The following is a 15,997-nucleotide window of genomic DNA, read 5'->3' as shown; positions in this document are numbered from 1 at the left end:
ATGGTGAGTGGAGTGATGTGATGGCGTATATTAGTGAACAAATGTTATTGATTATAGAAGTTATGTGGTGGGAATCGATGTGTTCGATGTGAAAGTACATTCAGTTGAGAGCGGTACATAATTATATGTCTTTTAACGATTCCGATATATCAGAACAGTCGGCAGCTTCACAAAACCATTTGGTGAATAGGTGAAGTAACATGAACTCTCCTTCACCTGTTAATAAATTTGGTGGGCTTCACAAGATATCTTACGTACTCCTAAGATTTTTTCACAGTATTAAGTAAGTTATGTTCCTAATAAATCGTTGACCGCGAATCACTATGTACAAAGATGTAATTAGCTATATTTCATTTCAAAAATATTCCTGTGTATAATGATGAAGATCAAAGTAATTGTAATACATTCTCTTTACAAAACAACTAGTTTTCTATTATATAAATCGTGGTTTTGAAGATGTTACTTCTACTTGTGAAAGATATCTGAAGCTTGTTGGTATATTTCTCACTTATATTCTTGTAGCTGAATATAAACAAGTACAGCGAAAGCCGCTTATTCTAATCACGTATAACGTTAAGAGGTTATTGTCATGAAATTTGGTCTTTTTACGGAATTCCTAGGTGAAATTAAGTTAATTGTAAAGAGAGGGTTATTGATATCGAATGACAGTTGTCAATAAGCAATCAAAATAAGCGTGTTCCAATGTAAGGTTCATTAAAGCGCCATTAGCTAGTTCACCTTTGGCTCTTATGCTTCCTCTCCGATAAACATTTCTACATGTTTACTGTAGAAATTACCTAATGATTTTTAAAAGAAAACTTGTAATATAACAACAAGGAAGAGCATGCATAAATATACAAGTAATATTTCATAAGAAACAAACAATAAACGAATATAAAATAACAACGACATTCATGTGAAAGAAAATATCAATTATATTCTTCTAAAAAATATACAAAGAGTTTGGAGTTTGTTTTACAAAGTGTCAATGTGATGAATGAATAAATTAATAAAGTTCCCAATGTCTTTAAAAATCACAAAGTGATGTAGTATGAAAAATGTATCACAGTATTTTAACAAATGTTTGTATGAGTGAATAAGAAGTTAGTCCATTTCCTCAATCGTAGGACCACTGGATGCTTGTGATGAGCAATGATTATTGTTAGAAGAAGACGATGTGTGTAGTTTGGACATGATAGGAGAGCAATTTTTCTGTGCTTCCTGAATCTGTAGGTAAATTCGTCTGTGTCTGCTAGACTGTTGTTGTCTATCCATCCACTGTAATGTTTTGGTCCACACTTTTCCACTGCTTGCTTCTTATCTTGCTCGGACAGTTTGCCGTTATCTTCATTGACTGCTTGTTTCACACTGAATATGTAATGCTCCAACTGGTTTCTAGCTGCAACACGTTGGCGTTGCTTTTCGTCTTCTGCCTCGTATTGTTTAGCTTCGTGAGCATTCTTTCTTTCGATTTCCTCTTTGCTCAAACGACCTTTGTCGTTGTGATGGTAATTTTGTTGCTTTTGCCGGTGCTTTTGTCGACAGCAGAAACGTTGAGTATTCCGTTGGCATCCATATCGAAGGAGACTTCTATTGAGGTACGCCTCTGGGAGCTGGTGGAATGCCAGTCAAGTCGAAACGTCGAGGCAGTTGTTGTCTTTTGTCATTGCTCTTTCTCCTTCGAATACCTGAATAGAAACAGCCGGCTGGTTATCTGAATACGTAGTGAATACGTTGGATGCCTTACACGGTATTCTGCTGTTACGCTCGATAAGTTTGGTCATCACATCACACCACCAGCCGTTTTCGATTCCAAGAGATAACGGTGCTACATCTACAAGTAGTACGTCTTTGATGCAATCGCTCGCTCGCGTCTCCAGACAGAACAGCAGCTTGTACGGCAGCTCCGTAGGCGACAGCTTCGTCTGGGTTGATGGATTTGTTGATGGTCTTTCCTTGCATGAAGTCGGCAAGTAATTTCTGGATCTTGGGAATGCGTGTCGATCCACCGACCAACACGATGTCGTCGATGCGGGATTTATCGAGTTTTTGGCGTCTCGCAGAGCTTTCTCAACTGGTTCTAGAGTCGATCGGAAGAGGTCACTGCAAAGATCCTCGAAGCGTGCTCTGGTAATCTTCGAGAGAAAATCAATGCCTTCATACAGAGAATCCAGCTCTACTGAAGCTTCTGAACTGCTCGATAGGTTCGTTTTGGCCCGTTCACATGCAGTACGCAGACGTCTGATAGAGCGTGGGCTTTGTTTTTCAGATTTTTCTTGTGTTTACGCTTGAATTCTTCGACAAAGTAGTCGACGAGCCGGTTGTCGAAGTCTTCTCCTCCGAGATGTGTGTCGCCAGCTGTAGCTTCACCTCGAAAAGAGATCCTTGGTCGATTGTGAGGATGGAAACATCGAATGTACCACCGCCCAAGTCGAAGATCAGAACGTTCTTCTCACCAGATAAGTTTTTCTCGAGACCGTAGGCGAGTGCGGCGGCCGTTGGTTCGTTGACAATTCTCAACACATTCAAACCAGCTATACTAGCTGCATCTTTCGTCGCCTGTCTCTGAGAGTCGTTAAAGTAAGCTGGCACCGTTACTACTGCGTCTTTCACTTTACAGCCCAGGTACGACTCGGCTGTCTCCTTCATTTTACTCAATACCATCGAGCTAATCTCTTCGGCTGAGAACTGCTTTTGCTCTCCCTTGTACTCCACTTGTACATGTGCTTTATTACCGTTTGTGTTCACCACTCGGAATGGCCAATATTTCATGTCGCTTTGTACGGACGTATCGTTAAAGTGACGTCCAATTAAACGTTTAGCATCGAACACCGTGTTCTCTCAGGGTTGAGGGCCGCTTGGTTTTTCGCTGCATCACCCCCACCAGCCTTTCGGCATCGGTGAAAGCCACATAGCTTGGTGTTGTCCTGTTTCCCTGATCGTTGGCAATAATTTCCACTTTACCGTGTTGAAACACACCTACACAAGAATAGGTTGTTCCCAGATCGATTCCGATAGCAGGTGCTTTGACCATTCTTCTTCCTTTTTCTATTGTTCGCTCAAAATTTCCAGTATAAAACTTGAGAAATTCTTTCTTCTTTATCTCTTGCTCGTCTTGTTTTGTATTTCAGTTGTATGAGTAGAATATATAAATGTATAATATGTGAATGAGTGTTGCTTCAATGTATGTATAACTGAAAGAAATGTTTCGCAGCTGAGACTCTTGCCTCGAGTTGTTTACAGTCGTGCTTCTGTAGAATCTGATTGACAAGCTGTTTGAGCAATGCCATATATATAGTGGAGAGTAACGCCCCCTTCCCACTGTGACGTCATTACCAGAGTTTACGAGGCATTTCGATATTGTTCTACCAGGTGCTACAGGTTTCTGGAACGTTCCAGAAGTTTCCTTTAATTCCATTAGCTTATTTTACATATAGAAGTGGATTTGTATAGGATATTTGCTCATAATTTGTGTTTTTTAGTAGAACAACTCTGTTTCATGGATGAATATTGCCGTCGTACCAAATAATAAACACCGTCGTTCACGTACTGTTGCTATTTATCGCTTCTCTAAACTTTTATCGTTGTTTTGATAGTTTTCTTGGTTTGAAATATTTTGTGTTGCACAATGTTTATGTTTTTAGATGGAAGTGCTACTATTTCAAACAAATTCGCATTTTCATTTCAGGACTTTTAAACTATCGACGACTTTAACATTACCATACTCATTAGAAATGAAAGTCATCATTTAAAGAAAGACAACATTTATGTACATTTGAACATTTATTCCTTGATAAAGAAAGTTTTACAAAGAGTTCGGATACTCATATATCGCATAAATCTGTACTCGAAGAAAATATACAGTTAAAAAGCAAAGGCGTTTCTATAGTTATTGGTAAAGACTAGCGGCGATGGTTATTGGCATCCAGGGAGATATAGCTGGCGAGCTGGCAGAAACGTTAGTGCGCTGGGCGAAATGCTTAACGGTATTTCGTCTGCCGCTACGTTCTGAGTTCAAATTCTGCCGAGGTTGACTTTGCATTTCATCCTTTCGGGGTCGATTAAATAAGTACCATTTACGCACTCGGGTCGATATAATCGACTTAATCCGTTTGTTAGTCCTTGTTTGTCCTCTCTGTGTTTAGCCCCTTGTGAGCAATAAAGAAATAGGTATAGCTGGTTTCACTTCATTGCTGACGATGTGTAATAGAGGGAAGTATATGTAAGTCGGAATGAAGCAAATAAACCAACGACTGAAAGAGGCATTTTGTATTTATTTTCACATCAATGTTTACAACATTTGCTTTTAAATATCGTTGAATACATTACAGAGTGTGTAGACGGCGATTATAGCGAATATTAACATGAAGAAATAAATCTGGTGGGCTCATAAACACACGTATAGACACACGTCACATATATCTACGTATTGAAACATGAAATTACGTAAAAAAAAAAAAATTTTATGATATTTGCCAGTATATGTGTGTACTGTCAATTATTTACTTTTTTATGCGGATCAGATTCTAATATAATCGTAATTTACACATTCTTGAAGTATTTGCAGAAAAGTTCATTAAAATATTCCAATTAATCAAAGTTATGAGAAAACAAATCCAACTAATGTAAATTTGTGAAGCACTTCTTCCCCCAACAGAAAAAGTTTTCTCAAGAAATTGCGACATAATCAGAATGCGTATTTTCAGAAAATTTCATTAGTAAAAATCAGTTTTTCTGGCAGTTATATGGAAACAGATTGCATGTTTGCATATATATGTAGGAATGCCCACTTATACTTATAAAAATACATGCCTACCTACATGCTTCAATACATGCCTACCGACGTGCTTGACTACATACATACATACATACATACATACATACATACATACATACATACATACATACATACTTGCATACATACATGCATACATACATGCATGCATGCATGCATACATACATACGCACGCACACACACACACACACACACACACATACATACATACATTCATACGTACATACATACCTGCATACATACAAACATCATACATACATACATACATACATACATACATACAGATACATACTACGACATACATACATACATACATACATACATACAGACAGACAGACAGACATACATACATACATACATACATACATACATACATACATACATACATACATACATACATACATACATACATACATACATACATACATTCGTTCATCAAAGCTGACAAACATACAATCTTAGGTACAGGTGTACTAAAGAATTTTACTTTCAAACCGAGACAATCTTTCATTGAATGTATACGAAAAGAATAGCGTCGGATATTATTCAGCTCGCCAAAAGTCAAAATTCCTTGGAATGAATATCAGTGAAGCATCGTAGCTTGCGATTTCCCAAACAGCAAAACACGAATTGCATATGTGGGTGATTTTACCACGATTCTTCTTAATAATCTTTCACTGTAACATTTTCCTAACTATTTAAGTGATTTATTGTTAAAAGTGTATCTTTATGAAGCATAGTTTTAAATTTTTCAAAGTAAACTTAAAACTAGGAAAATACGGAAAGAGTATAGAAATAAACTGAAAGACAAGAACCCGCTTCTTTTGTATCTTCATACGCGATGCTTAAACAGTACTCATCTAAGTGCATAATTTCTTCTAGCATACTGTGTAATTTCCCACTCTATTCTGTAGGTTTGCTACTCTCCCAAGTATGGTTGGTTCCTTGAAGAAAGTTTATAGCCTAAAATTCCTTATAATAAACTTTGGCATATCAGACAAAGTGTTAGAAGATGCTTAGGTACCTATTCATTATTTATAAAATATAAGGTTTATGGTCACGCCTGTGTCAGCGGAGCCTTTCAGCATTTTTTGGCTTCCAGACCATATCCCGTCTAACAAATATCGAGACGGGTATAGATGTCCGAAAGTATAAGTCCCGTGAGATGAATGGCCTTTTTAGCTCATCTGCCTCTCCATCCGTCGGGGCAACACGATTTCCATTTTGTGTGAAGTACTCAGGGAGGTAACTTGTGACAACATTTAAGCGCAGATTTTATTCATGAGTTAATTCGTCATCCAATAGTTTCTCACAAATGCACAAAACTCGAAAATTCCTTCCGAATAGATGGGTTGAATGCAGTAAATGTCGTGTTTCGATCTGCTTTCAAAGCGCCACAAACTTTCAAACTTTCAAAAGATCCCAGTCAAAAGAAGGACACCATACTTCTGATGGATAAACTGTGGGAAATGGTCCAGCTACCAAACTGGTCGTTTCAGTGCCTGACTTGTGTGTCCCCTGCTACCATTGATGCTTAACAGCAACAACAAAATCCGACAACCGTGTCTTCCGCTGTCATTGCTGCTGAACAGCAAAAACTGACTACTTTGTCTCCCCAAACCAGTCCTGTTTATGAAGAACAACAGCAAAAATTAAAGCCGCCCGTGTCTTCCTCCCCTGTCATTCTTCAACATCAGCAAAAAAATCGGCCATTCCTGTTGAAGAACATCAACAAAAACAGAAACTTAAGCCGCCTGTATCTTCCTCCCCTATTGCTCTTCGTCAACAAAAATTGATCATTAAAGTCGAAGTACATCAGCAGGAATAAAAGCCAACCATGCCCTCCTCTCCCGATACTTCTCAACTAAAGCAAAAATCGACCATCAGCACAGAAGTTGCGGAAATTTGACAAATGATTTCTGCTTTAAGTCGCGAAATAGCAGGAATCAAAACCAGCGTCTGTGCGAAACCTCACAGCGAGGGTTCGTATCAGAGTGCCTTGCCCAGCAACTTACCTGTAGCTCGTACGGAATCTAAACGCATCGAGGAAGTTGCTGAATCATCCACTCATGAGGTAATTGCCATCGGATTGCCGGACGATGTGGTAGATCTGCAGGCTTTCACTGGAAACACCTCTTAGGACCTCAGCTGTGTTCCTTCTAAAAAGTGCTTTCCGCCTTGGCCGACCAGCATCCAAACCCAGACTGATCAGGATGATGTTTTCAAACTCTACTGAGGCGCGGGCATACCATCAGGCTGCTGATAGGGCTCGACGCGAAAACAGAATCACCTTTAAGACATGCCCTGGCCTACCACCTGATGTACGCCCAAAGCTAAGATCTGTAGCTTCCCTAAATCGCAACTCTGTGCCACAGGAAAGCTTAGCCTACGCGATGATAGGCGAATATGTAAATTTATAAAGTCTCGTGAGTCGTGGATAAGGGATACCAGTTGGACTGAGCAAACTGCACCCACAACAAGAAGCAATACAAAAATCTTGGGAAACGAACCAAGAACAATCAGCCATCCCCTGTATATCATCATCTGAAATCCAGATACAAACTGCTGTCCTTGAATGCCCGTAGTTTATGCAACAAGGTACATCTTTTTGACTCTTACGTCAAAAGTATCGACCCAAATTTCATCACAGTCACGGAAACATGGGTAAATTCTGCACTCTGTGGTGAGGTTTTCAGCGTAGCCGGCTACAACTTGTTCCGCAAAGACTTCACTAATCACCGTGGAGTGGGCGTAATGGTTTATGTTCGATCAAATCTATTGTCAATTCCTTGTGATGATTTGAACCAATCTCAGCAGGAAGTATTTTTTTGCGATATACACATGACCATGTCAACACTTCTGCTTGGAGTTATTTACCGCCCCTCAAATTATCGTTAAGACACACAACTTTTTGATATCCTCAGAGCTGCTGCCATGAAAACAGCCACTTCTTTTTATATTGCGGGGGACTTCAATTTCCCTGAGATTGACTGGGAGGCTTTCCGTTGGCTGCAAAGTGCAGACGATTTCCTTGAACTGGTGCTGAATTCAAATTGGTCCCAAGTCGTTACCTCCCCCACAAGGGGTAACAACACTTTGGATCTGCTACTTACCGCTTCTCCTGAAACAATTATTAGTGTCACTACTGAAGAACCTTTAGGTGACTCTGATCATTCCATGATCATGGCCGACTTGTCTCTGATTGGTTGTAACAAAAACCACAACCATCTTCAAACTGCCTGCTTTGACTGGAATAAAACAGACTAGAGCTCTTATTGTACTGAGATGCAACGCCCAAACTGACTCGAATTTTATACCTCTGGAGATGTGAACACAATTCTGAATTCAATATGGGCGGCATGTGCAGCATCAGTACCACGCAAGCACAAAAAACCGCCTAATAGTGCAATTTGGGAAACTGCAGCAGTCCGACTTGCCAGGAAGGGACGCCGTAATGCTGAACAGGAATACAAATTGCACAAATCAGAGATCAACAGGAAAAGGCGCAATAGATCAGCCATCCACCTCAAGCGGGTGACAAAAAAGGCAGCGCTTGAATTCGAACAACGCATAGCAACCAACCCTGACAGCAAAATGTTCTGGAAGTATGTATACTCAAAGCAGAGACCTCACTCTCCAGTTGGTCCCCTTCGCAATTCCCACACAGGGCAGATTACTGGCAATCCCAAAGAATGTACAGAAATCATTGCTGCATGCTATGCAGGCATCTTTACTGTCGAAGATCAAATGGTTCCATCTCCATCACCTCTGACACCGGACTCTAAAGCTACTATGAAATTTACACCAGCAATGCTGCAACGCCACCTTAAGAATAAACGCAACTATGCCTCTCTTGGTTTCGATGGTGTTACATACCTACTTCTCAACGCGATGGGTACTTTCTTCTAAACCAACTTTCTCTATTCTTCCAATTCTGTCTTGACAATGGTGTTACTCCAGAGCAGTGGAAAACTGCCAGTGTTATCCCTCTGTTCAAAAAAGGTGACCGCACATCGCCTGTCAACTATCGCCCAGTTAGTCTTACTAGCTGCATCGCCAAACTGATGGAATCCTGTGTCAGGGAAACCCTCTGGAACTTCTGGAAGTCTCACAGCCTCATTCAGCCGTCACAATTTGGATTTATTCCTGAAGAAACTCGATGAGCTGTAATCAACTCATCGAGATTCTTGAGGACATTACCCAAATCACTGATCGCGGATCCTGGGTGGATGTTGTTTACCTGGACTTTGCTAAGGCTTTTAACTCTGTCCCACACAAAAGACTTATGGTGAAACTCTTTGCGTTGGGTGTAAGAGACGATCTCTATAACTGGTTGAAGTCCTTTATTATCGGCCGAAAAGAGGTGTCACATTTCTAGGACAGCACTCTTCACCCTATGAGATGACATCTGGTGTACCACAGAGATCTGTTCTTGGTCCCCTTTTGTTTGTTGCATACGTTAGTGACATAGATGCCAACTTAAAGAATCCCACAGTGCTGAAATATGCAGATGACATCAAGCTGTACCTCGAAATAAAGAGGTCAGATCCTGTACACTATAGATCTCAATTGCAATCAGACCTGGACACAATGCAGCAGTGGATCATGGACTGGCAACTCAAGCTGGCTGTGGCCAAATGTACCACCATGCATTTTGGGAGGAAAAACCCAGCGTCTACTTACTCCCTCCACAACACAAATCTCAAAAAGTCGTCGTGTGAACGCGACCTGGGTGTTATTGTCGACAGCGATTGGACAAAACACTTCGCTAAAATTGCCAAGAAGGCTGAGGGTGTCTTGGCATCATTCACCAAGTCCTTTGTGAGCTGCTCCCCGGCTATCTATCTGCGGCTTTATATAGCTATGGTACGACCTCACCTAGAATTTGCATCACCGGTCTGGAACCCCTATCTTGCCCAGGATATTAATCGTCTGGAAGCCGTTCAGCGACGTGCAACCAAGAGAATACCCTCCATCAGACATTTGCCATATTCTGAACGCCTTACTTCCCTGGGCATGGACACACTGAAACTCCGACGTCTGGCAGCTGACTTGGCAGACATCCATAAAGTTATTAACCATCTTACAAACAATAACTCTGAGCACCTTTTCAAACTCCACCTGTCTAACACCCGTGAACATGTTTACAAAGTCAGAAAACAGCACAGCTCCCATAACTTTCGGAAACATTTTTTTCACGCTAAGAGTTGATGAAGCATGGAACAGACTGCCGGCATCAGTTGTTAGTTGTCGGAGCACTGCATCCTTCAAAACTTCCGTGCTTCCTGAGATTGGCCAACACTACACCTTGAGTTTCTCCTCTCCATACACACGCAAGCATGTATCTGACTCATACACTGTTCGCTTTCCAGACATTTGTACATTACTGCATATACTTTATACGCACTTTTTGACAAGTTGTGGTGCACCTGAGCACGGTATACAATAATTTCATTATTATTATTTTATTTATAAATAGAAAATGTATAATTTCAGAAATTTATAAGCTCATTTCTGAATTTGGCAACATGTAAGTTTCTAAATCCAAACACCAAGTTTTTTTTTGTTATTCAAACAAAGCTAGCAAAGATATAAAGTTGTATTACACTGGTCAACAAAATATAATTTTTATTTTCTGGCATAAAATCTTAGAGTTGTTTTAGACTAATATTTGGGTACTCATTCCAAAACTAACTTCAGTTTTTCTCAGTCACATCACATTTTCGTGCCATCGGTATATACCTATATTTATCTGGAACACACCGAAAGTTAACTTTATACCACTGTGATCTAGTTATGGATGAAACATCAGAAAGAAGGACGTGCTGTAATGAGCCCCATCTCTTCTGTTACGTCTGTGGAAATGTCACTCCACAGGCTCAAGGGCACAACATTAATAAATTTGTCAAGAATGTGCATCTTGCTTACTTTAAAGTAAAATATGTGGACTAAATCTGTGTTGAAAGTTGGTGTAAGGAAGCAATTCATCAAAGCTCTTGATCGCCGCGGAGATTGCTCTAGATATACATCTACAACGTTTTCAAGTTTCAGTGACGAGAAAAAGAAGGCAGGAATATTTGATGGAACTCAAATAAGAACACTCCGCAGGGATCTACATTTCGTTTCAACGATGAATGCGGCGGAGGCTAGAATGGTGCTGAATTTTCTTGGAAACAGGAAAGCTGGCAACCATCAAGAGATTGTGGAGGAGCTGCTCAACCATCAAGAGATTGTGGAGGAGCTGCTCCTGAGTTTGCAAGCACTTGGATGTAGAATGCGCATAAACTGCACTACTTAGACAATCACTCGAGTGAGTTTCCAGACAACTTGGGTGGTGTTAGCAAAGAACAAGGTGAACACTTTCATCAAGATGTAAAAGTAATGGAAGAAAGCTACCAAGGCCAATCGGACTCAAACATGATGGCAGATTACCGATCGAGCTTGATGAGAGATATTCCAGAAATTGTACACAAGACCTGAATTCTGAAAATTCTATGGAATTTGAAAGGAAAATATTTGTATAACAAAGTGGTTCACTTATCGATGGGGAAGTATTTGTACAGTTAGTTAACCCTATAGCAGGCCTCACACACAAACGCAAGCCTAGAATGTCTCATCGGTGGCGAGAAGGTTCTGGGAGACTTCAACGATGTGAAGGAGGATATGGAGGTTGAATTGTAATGTAGTCAAAAAATCAAGAAAGGATTTGTGGGCACAGACCCGCACGGGGGCGAAGTTGAAAATATAAACAGACTTGGAATTTAATAAGCCTGCATATTTTTACGGAAATCCTAGGTTGATTAAGTTAATTGTTAAGAGATGGTTATTGTTATCGAATGACATTTGTCAATAAGCAATCAAAATTAGCGTCTTCCACTAAGTTTCACCAAAGCAACATTAGCTGTTTCACCTTTCGCTCTTATGCTTCTTCTCCGATGAACATTTCTACATGTTTACTGTAGAAATTACCTTATGATGTTCAAAAGGAAACTTGTAATATAGCAACAAGGAATAGCATCCATAAACATACGAGTAATAATTTACATGAAACAAACAATAAACGAATATAAAATAACAACGACACTCATGTGAAAGAAAATATCAATTATATTCTTCTAAAAAAATATACAAAGATTTTGGAGATTGTTTTACAAAATGTCAATGGGATGGATGAATAAATTACGAAAGTTCACAATGTCATTGAGCTGATACGAATGAGAATAATAGTATGAAAAGAGTACTGAGTAATAGATATATCACAGTATTTATCAAATGTTGTATGAATAGATAAGAAATTAGTCCATTTCTTCAATCGTTGGACCACTGGACGTTTGCGATGTGCTAGGATTATTGTTAGAAGAAGACGATGTGTGTAGTTTGGACATGATAGGAGAGCAAATTTTCTGTGCTTCCTGAAGTCTGTAGGTAAATTCGTCTGTGTCTGCTAGACTGTTGTTGTCTATCCACTGTAATGTTTGGTCACACATTTCCACTGCTTGCTTCTTATCTTGCTCGGACAGTTTACCGTTATCTTCATTGAGTGCTTGTTTCACACTGAATATGTAATGCTCCAACTGGTTTCTAGCTGCAACACGTTGGCGTTGCTTTTCGTCTTCTGCCTCGTATTGTTTAGCTTCGTTGAGCATTCTTTCGATTTCCTCTTTGCTCAAACGACCTTTGTCGTTGGTGATGGTAATTTTGTTGCTTTTGCCGGTGCTTTTGTCGACAGCAGAAACGTTGAGTATTCCATTGGCATCCATATCAAAGGAGACTTCTATTTGAGGTACACCTCTGGGAGCTGGTGGAATGCCAGTCAAGTCGAAACGTCCGAGGCAGTTGTTGTCTTTTGTCATTGCTCTTTCTCCTTCGAATACCTGAATAGAAACAGCCGGCTGGTTATCTGAATACGTAGTGAATACGTTGGATGCCTTACACACGGTATTCTGCTGTTACGCTCGATATTTGGTCATCACACCACCAGCCGTTTCGATTCCAAGAGATAACGGTGCTACATCTACAAGTAGTACGTCTCTGATGCAATCGCTCGCGTCTCCAGACAGAACAGCAGCTTGTACGGCAGCTCCGTAGGCGACAGCTTCGTCTGGGTTGATGGATTTGTTGATGGTCTTTCCTTGCATGAAGTCGGCAAGTAATTTCTGGATCTTGGGAATGCGTGTCGATCCACCGACCAACACGATGTCGTCGATGCGGATTTATCGAGTTGGCGTCGAGTCGCTCGAGCTTTCTCAACTGGTTCTAGAGTCGATCGGAAGAGGTCACTGCAAAGATCCTCGAAGCGTGCTCTAGTAATCTTCGAGTGAAAATCAATGCCTTCATACAGAGAATCCAGCTCTACTGAAGCTTCTGAACTGCTCGATAGGGTTCGTTTTGCCCGTTCACATGCAGTACGCAGACGTCTGATAGAGCGTGGGCTTTGTTTCAGATTTTTCTTGTGTTTACGCTTGAATTCTTCGACAAAGTAGTCAACGAGCCGGTTGTCGAAGTCTTCTCCTCCGAGATGTGTGTCGCCAGCTGTAGCTTTCACCTCGAAAAGAGATCCTTGGTCGATTGTGAGGATGGAAACATCGAATGTACCACCGCCCAAGTCGAAGATCAGAACGTTCTTCTCACCAGATAAGTTTTTCTCGAGACCGTAGGCGAGTGCGGCGGCCGTTGGTTCGTTGACAATTCTCAACACATTCAAACCAGCTATACTAGCTGCATCTTTCGTCGCCTGTCTCTGAGAGTCGTTAAAGTAAGCTGGCACCGTTACTACTGCGTCTTTCACTTTACAGCCCAGGTACGACTCGGCTGTCTCCTTCATTTTACTCAATACCATCGAGCTAATCTCTTCGGCTGAGAACTGCTTTGCTCTCCCTTGTACTCCACTTGTACATGTGCTTTATTACCGTTTGTGTTCACCACTCGGAATGGCCAATATTTCATGTCGCTTTGTACGGACGTATCGTTAAAGTGACGTCCAATTAAACGTTTAGCATCGAACACCGTGTTCTCAGGGTTGAGGGCCGCTTGGTTTTCGCTGCATCACCCACCAGCCTTTCGGCATCGGTGAAAGCCACATAGCTTGGTGTTGTCCTGTTTCCCTGATCGTTGGCAATAATTTCCACTTTACCGTGTTGAAACACACCTACACAAGAATAGGTTGTTCCAGATCGATTCCGATAGCAGGTGCTTTTACCATTCTTCTTCCTTTTTCTATTGTTCGCTCAAATTCCAGTATAAAACTTGAGAAATTCTTTCTCTCTTCTTATCTCTTGCTCGTCTTACTTTGTATTTCAGTTGTATGAGTAGAATATATAAATGTATTATAAGTGAATGAGTGTTGCTTCAATGTATGTATAACTGAAAGAAATGTTTCGCAGCCGAGACTCTTGTCTCGAGTTGTTTACAGTCGTGCTTCTGTAGAATCTGATTGACAAGCTGTGTGCAATGCCATATATATAGTGGAGAGTAACGCCCCTTCCCACTGTGACGTCATTACCAGAGTTTACGAGGCATTTCGATATTGTTCTACCAGGTGCTACAAGTCTTTGGAACGTTCCAGAAGTTTCCTTTTAATTCGATTAGCTTATTTTACAAATAGAAGTTGATTTGTATAGGATATTTGCTCATAATTTGTGTTTTTTAGTAGAACAACTCTGTTTCATGGATTAATATTGCCGTCGTACCAAATAATAAACACCGTCGTTCACGTACTGTTGCTATTTATCGCTTCTCTAAACTTTTATTTTTCTTCTCATAGTTTTCTGGTTTGAAATATTTTGTGTTGCACTCTGTTTATGGTTTTTAGATGGAAGTGCTACTATTTCAAACAAATTCGCATTTTCATTTCAGGACTTTTAAACTATCGACGACTTTAACATTACCATACTCATTAGAAATGAAAGTCATCATTTAAAGAAAGACAACATTTATGTACATTTGAACATTTATTCCTTGATAAAGAAAGTTTTACAAAGAGTTCGGATACTCATATATCGCACAAATCTGTACTCGAAGAAAATATACAGTTAAAAAGCAAAGGCGTTTCTATAGTTATTGGTAAAGACTAGCGGCGATGGTTATTGGCATCCAGGGAGGTATAGCTGGCGAGCTGGCAGAAACGTTAGTGCGCTGGGCGAAATGCTTAACGGTATTTCGTCTGCCGCTACGTTCTGAGTTCAAATTCTGCCGAGGTTGACTTTGCATTTCATCCTTTCGGGGTCGATTAAATAAGTACCATTTACACACTCGGGTCGATATAATCGACTTAATCCGTTTGTTAGTCCTTATTTGTCCCCTCTGTGTTTAGCCCCTTGTGAGCAATAAAGAAATAGGTATAGCTGGTTTCACTTCATTGTTGACGATGTGTAATATAGGGGAGTATATGTAAGTCGGAATGAAGCAAATAAACCAACGAATGAAATAGGCATTTTGTATTTATTTTCACATCAATGTTTACTACATTTGCTTTTAAATATCGTTGAATACATTACAGAGTGTGTAGACGACGATTATAACGAATATTAACATGAAGAAATAAATCTGGTGGGCTCATAAACACACGTATAGACACACGTCACATATATCTACGTATTGAAACATGAATTTACGTAAAAAAAAAAAAATTTGATGATATTTGCCAGTATATGTGGGTACTGTAAGTTATTTACTTTTTTATGCAGATCAGATTCTAATATAATCGTAATTTACACATTCTTGAAAGTATTTACAGAAAATTTCATTAAAATATTCCAATTAATCTGAAAGTTATGAGAAAACAAATCCAACTAATGTAAATTTTGTGAAGCACTTCTTCCCACCAACAGAAAAAGTTTTCTCAAGAAATTCCTACATAATCAGAATCTACATCATCTGAGGCGTATTTTCAGAAAATTTCATTAGTAAAAATCAGTTTCTCTGGCAGTTATATGGAAACAGATTGCATGTTTGCATATATATGTAGGAATGCCCACTTATACTTATAAAAATACATGCCTACCTACATGCTTCAATACATGCCTACCGACGTGCTTGACTACATACATACATACATACATACATACATACATACATACATACATACATACATACATACATCATACATACATACATGCATGCATGCATGCATATACATACATACATACATACATGCATGCATGCATGCATACATACATACGCACGCACGCACACACACACACA

At 39.9% G+C, this 15,997-nt stretch overlaps 2 pseudogenes; both read right to left on the bottom strand.

Annotated features, from left to right (window-relative positions):
• Positions 1-968: 968 nt before the first annotated feature.
• Positions 969-14,213, bottom strand: LOC115219913 (annotated as a pseudogene).
• Positions 11,885-13,997, bottom strand: LOC115219927 (annotated as a pseudogene).
• Positions 14,214-15,997: the final 1,784 nt, after the last annotated feature.

The sequence above is a fragment of the Octopus sinensis genome, linkage group LG15, assembly GCF_006345805.1.
Source record: "Octopus sinensis linkage group LG15, ASM634580v1, whole genome shotgun sequence".
NCBI lineage: Eukaryota > Metazoa > Mollusca > Cephalopoda > Octopoda > Octopodidae > Octopus > Octopus sinensis.
The sequence above is the reverse complement of the archived record's forward strand: the minus strand, read 5'-3'. Positions and strand labels throughout refer to the sequence as shown.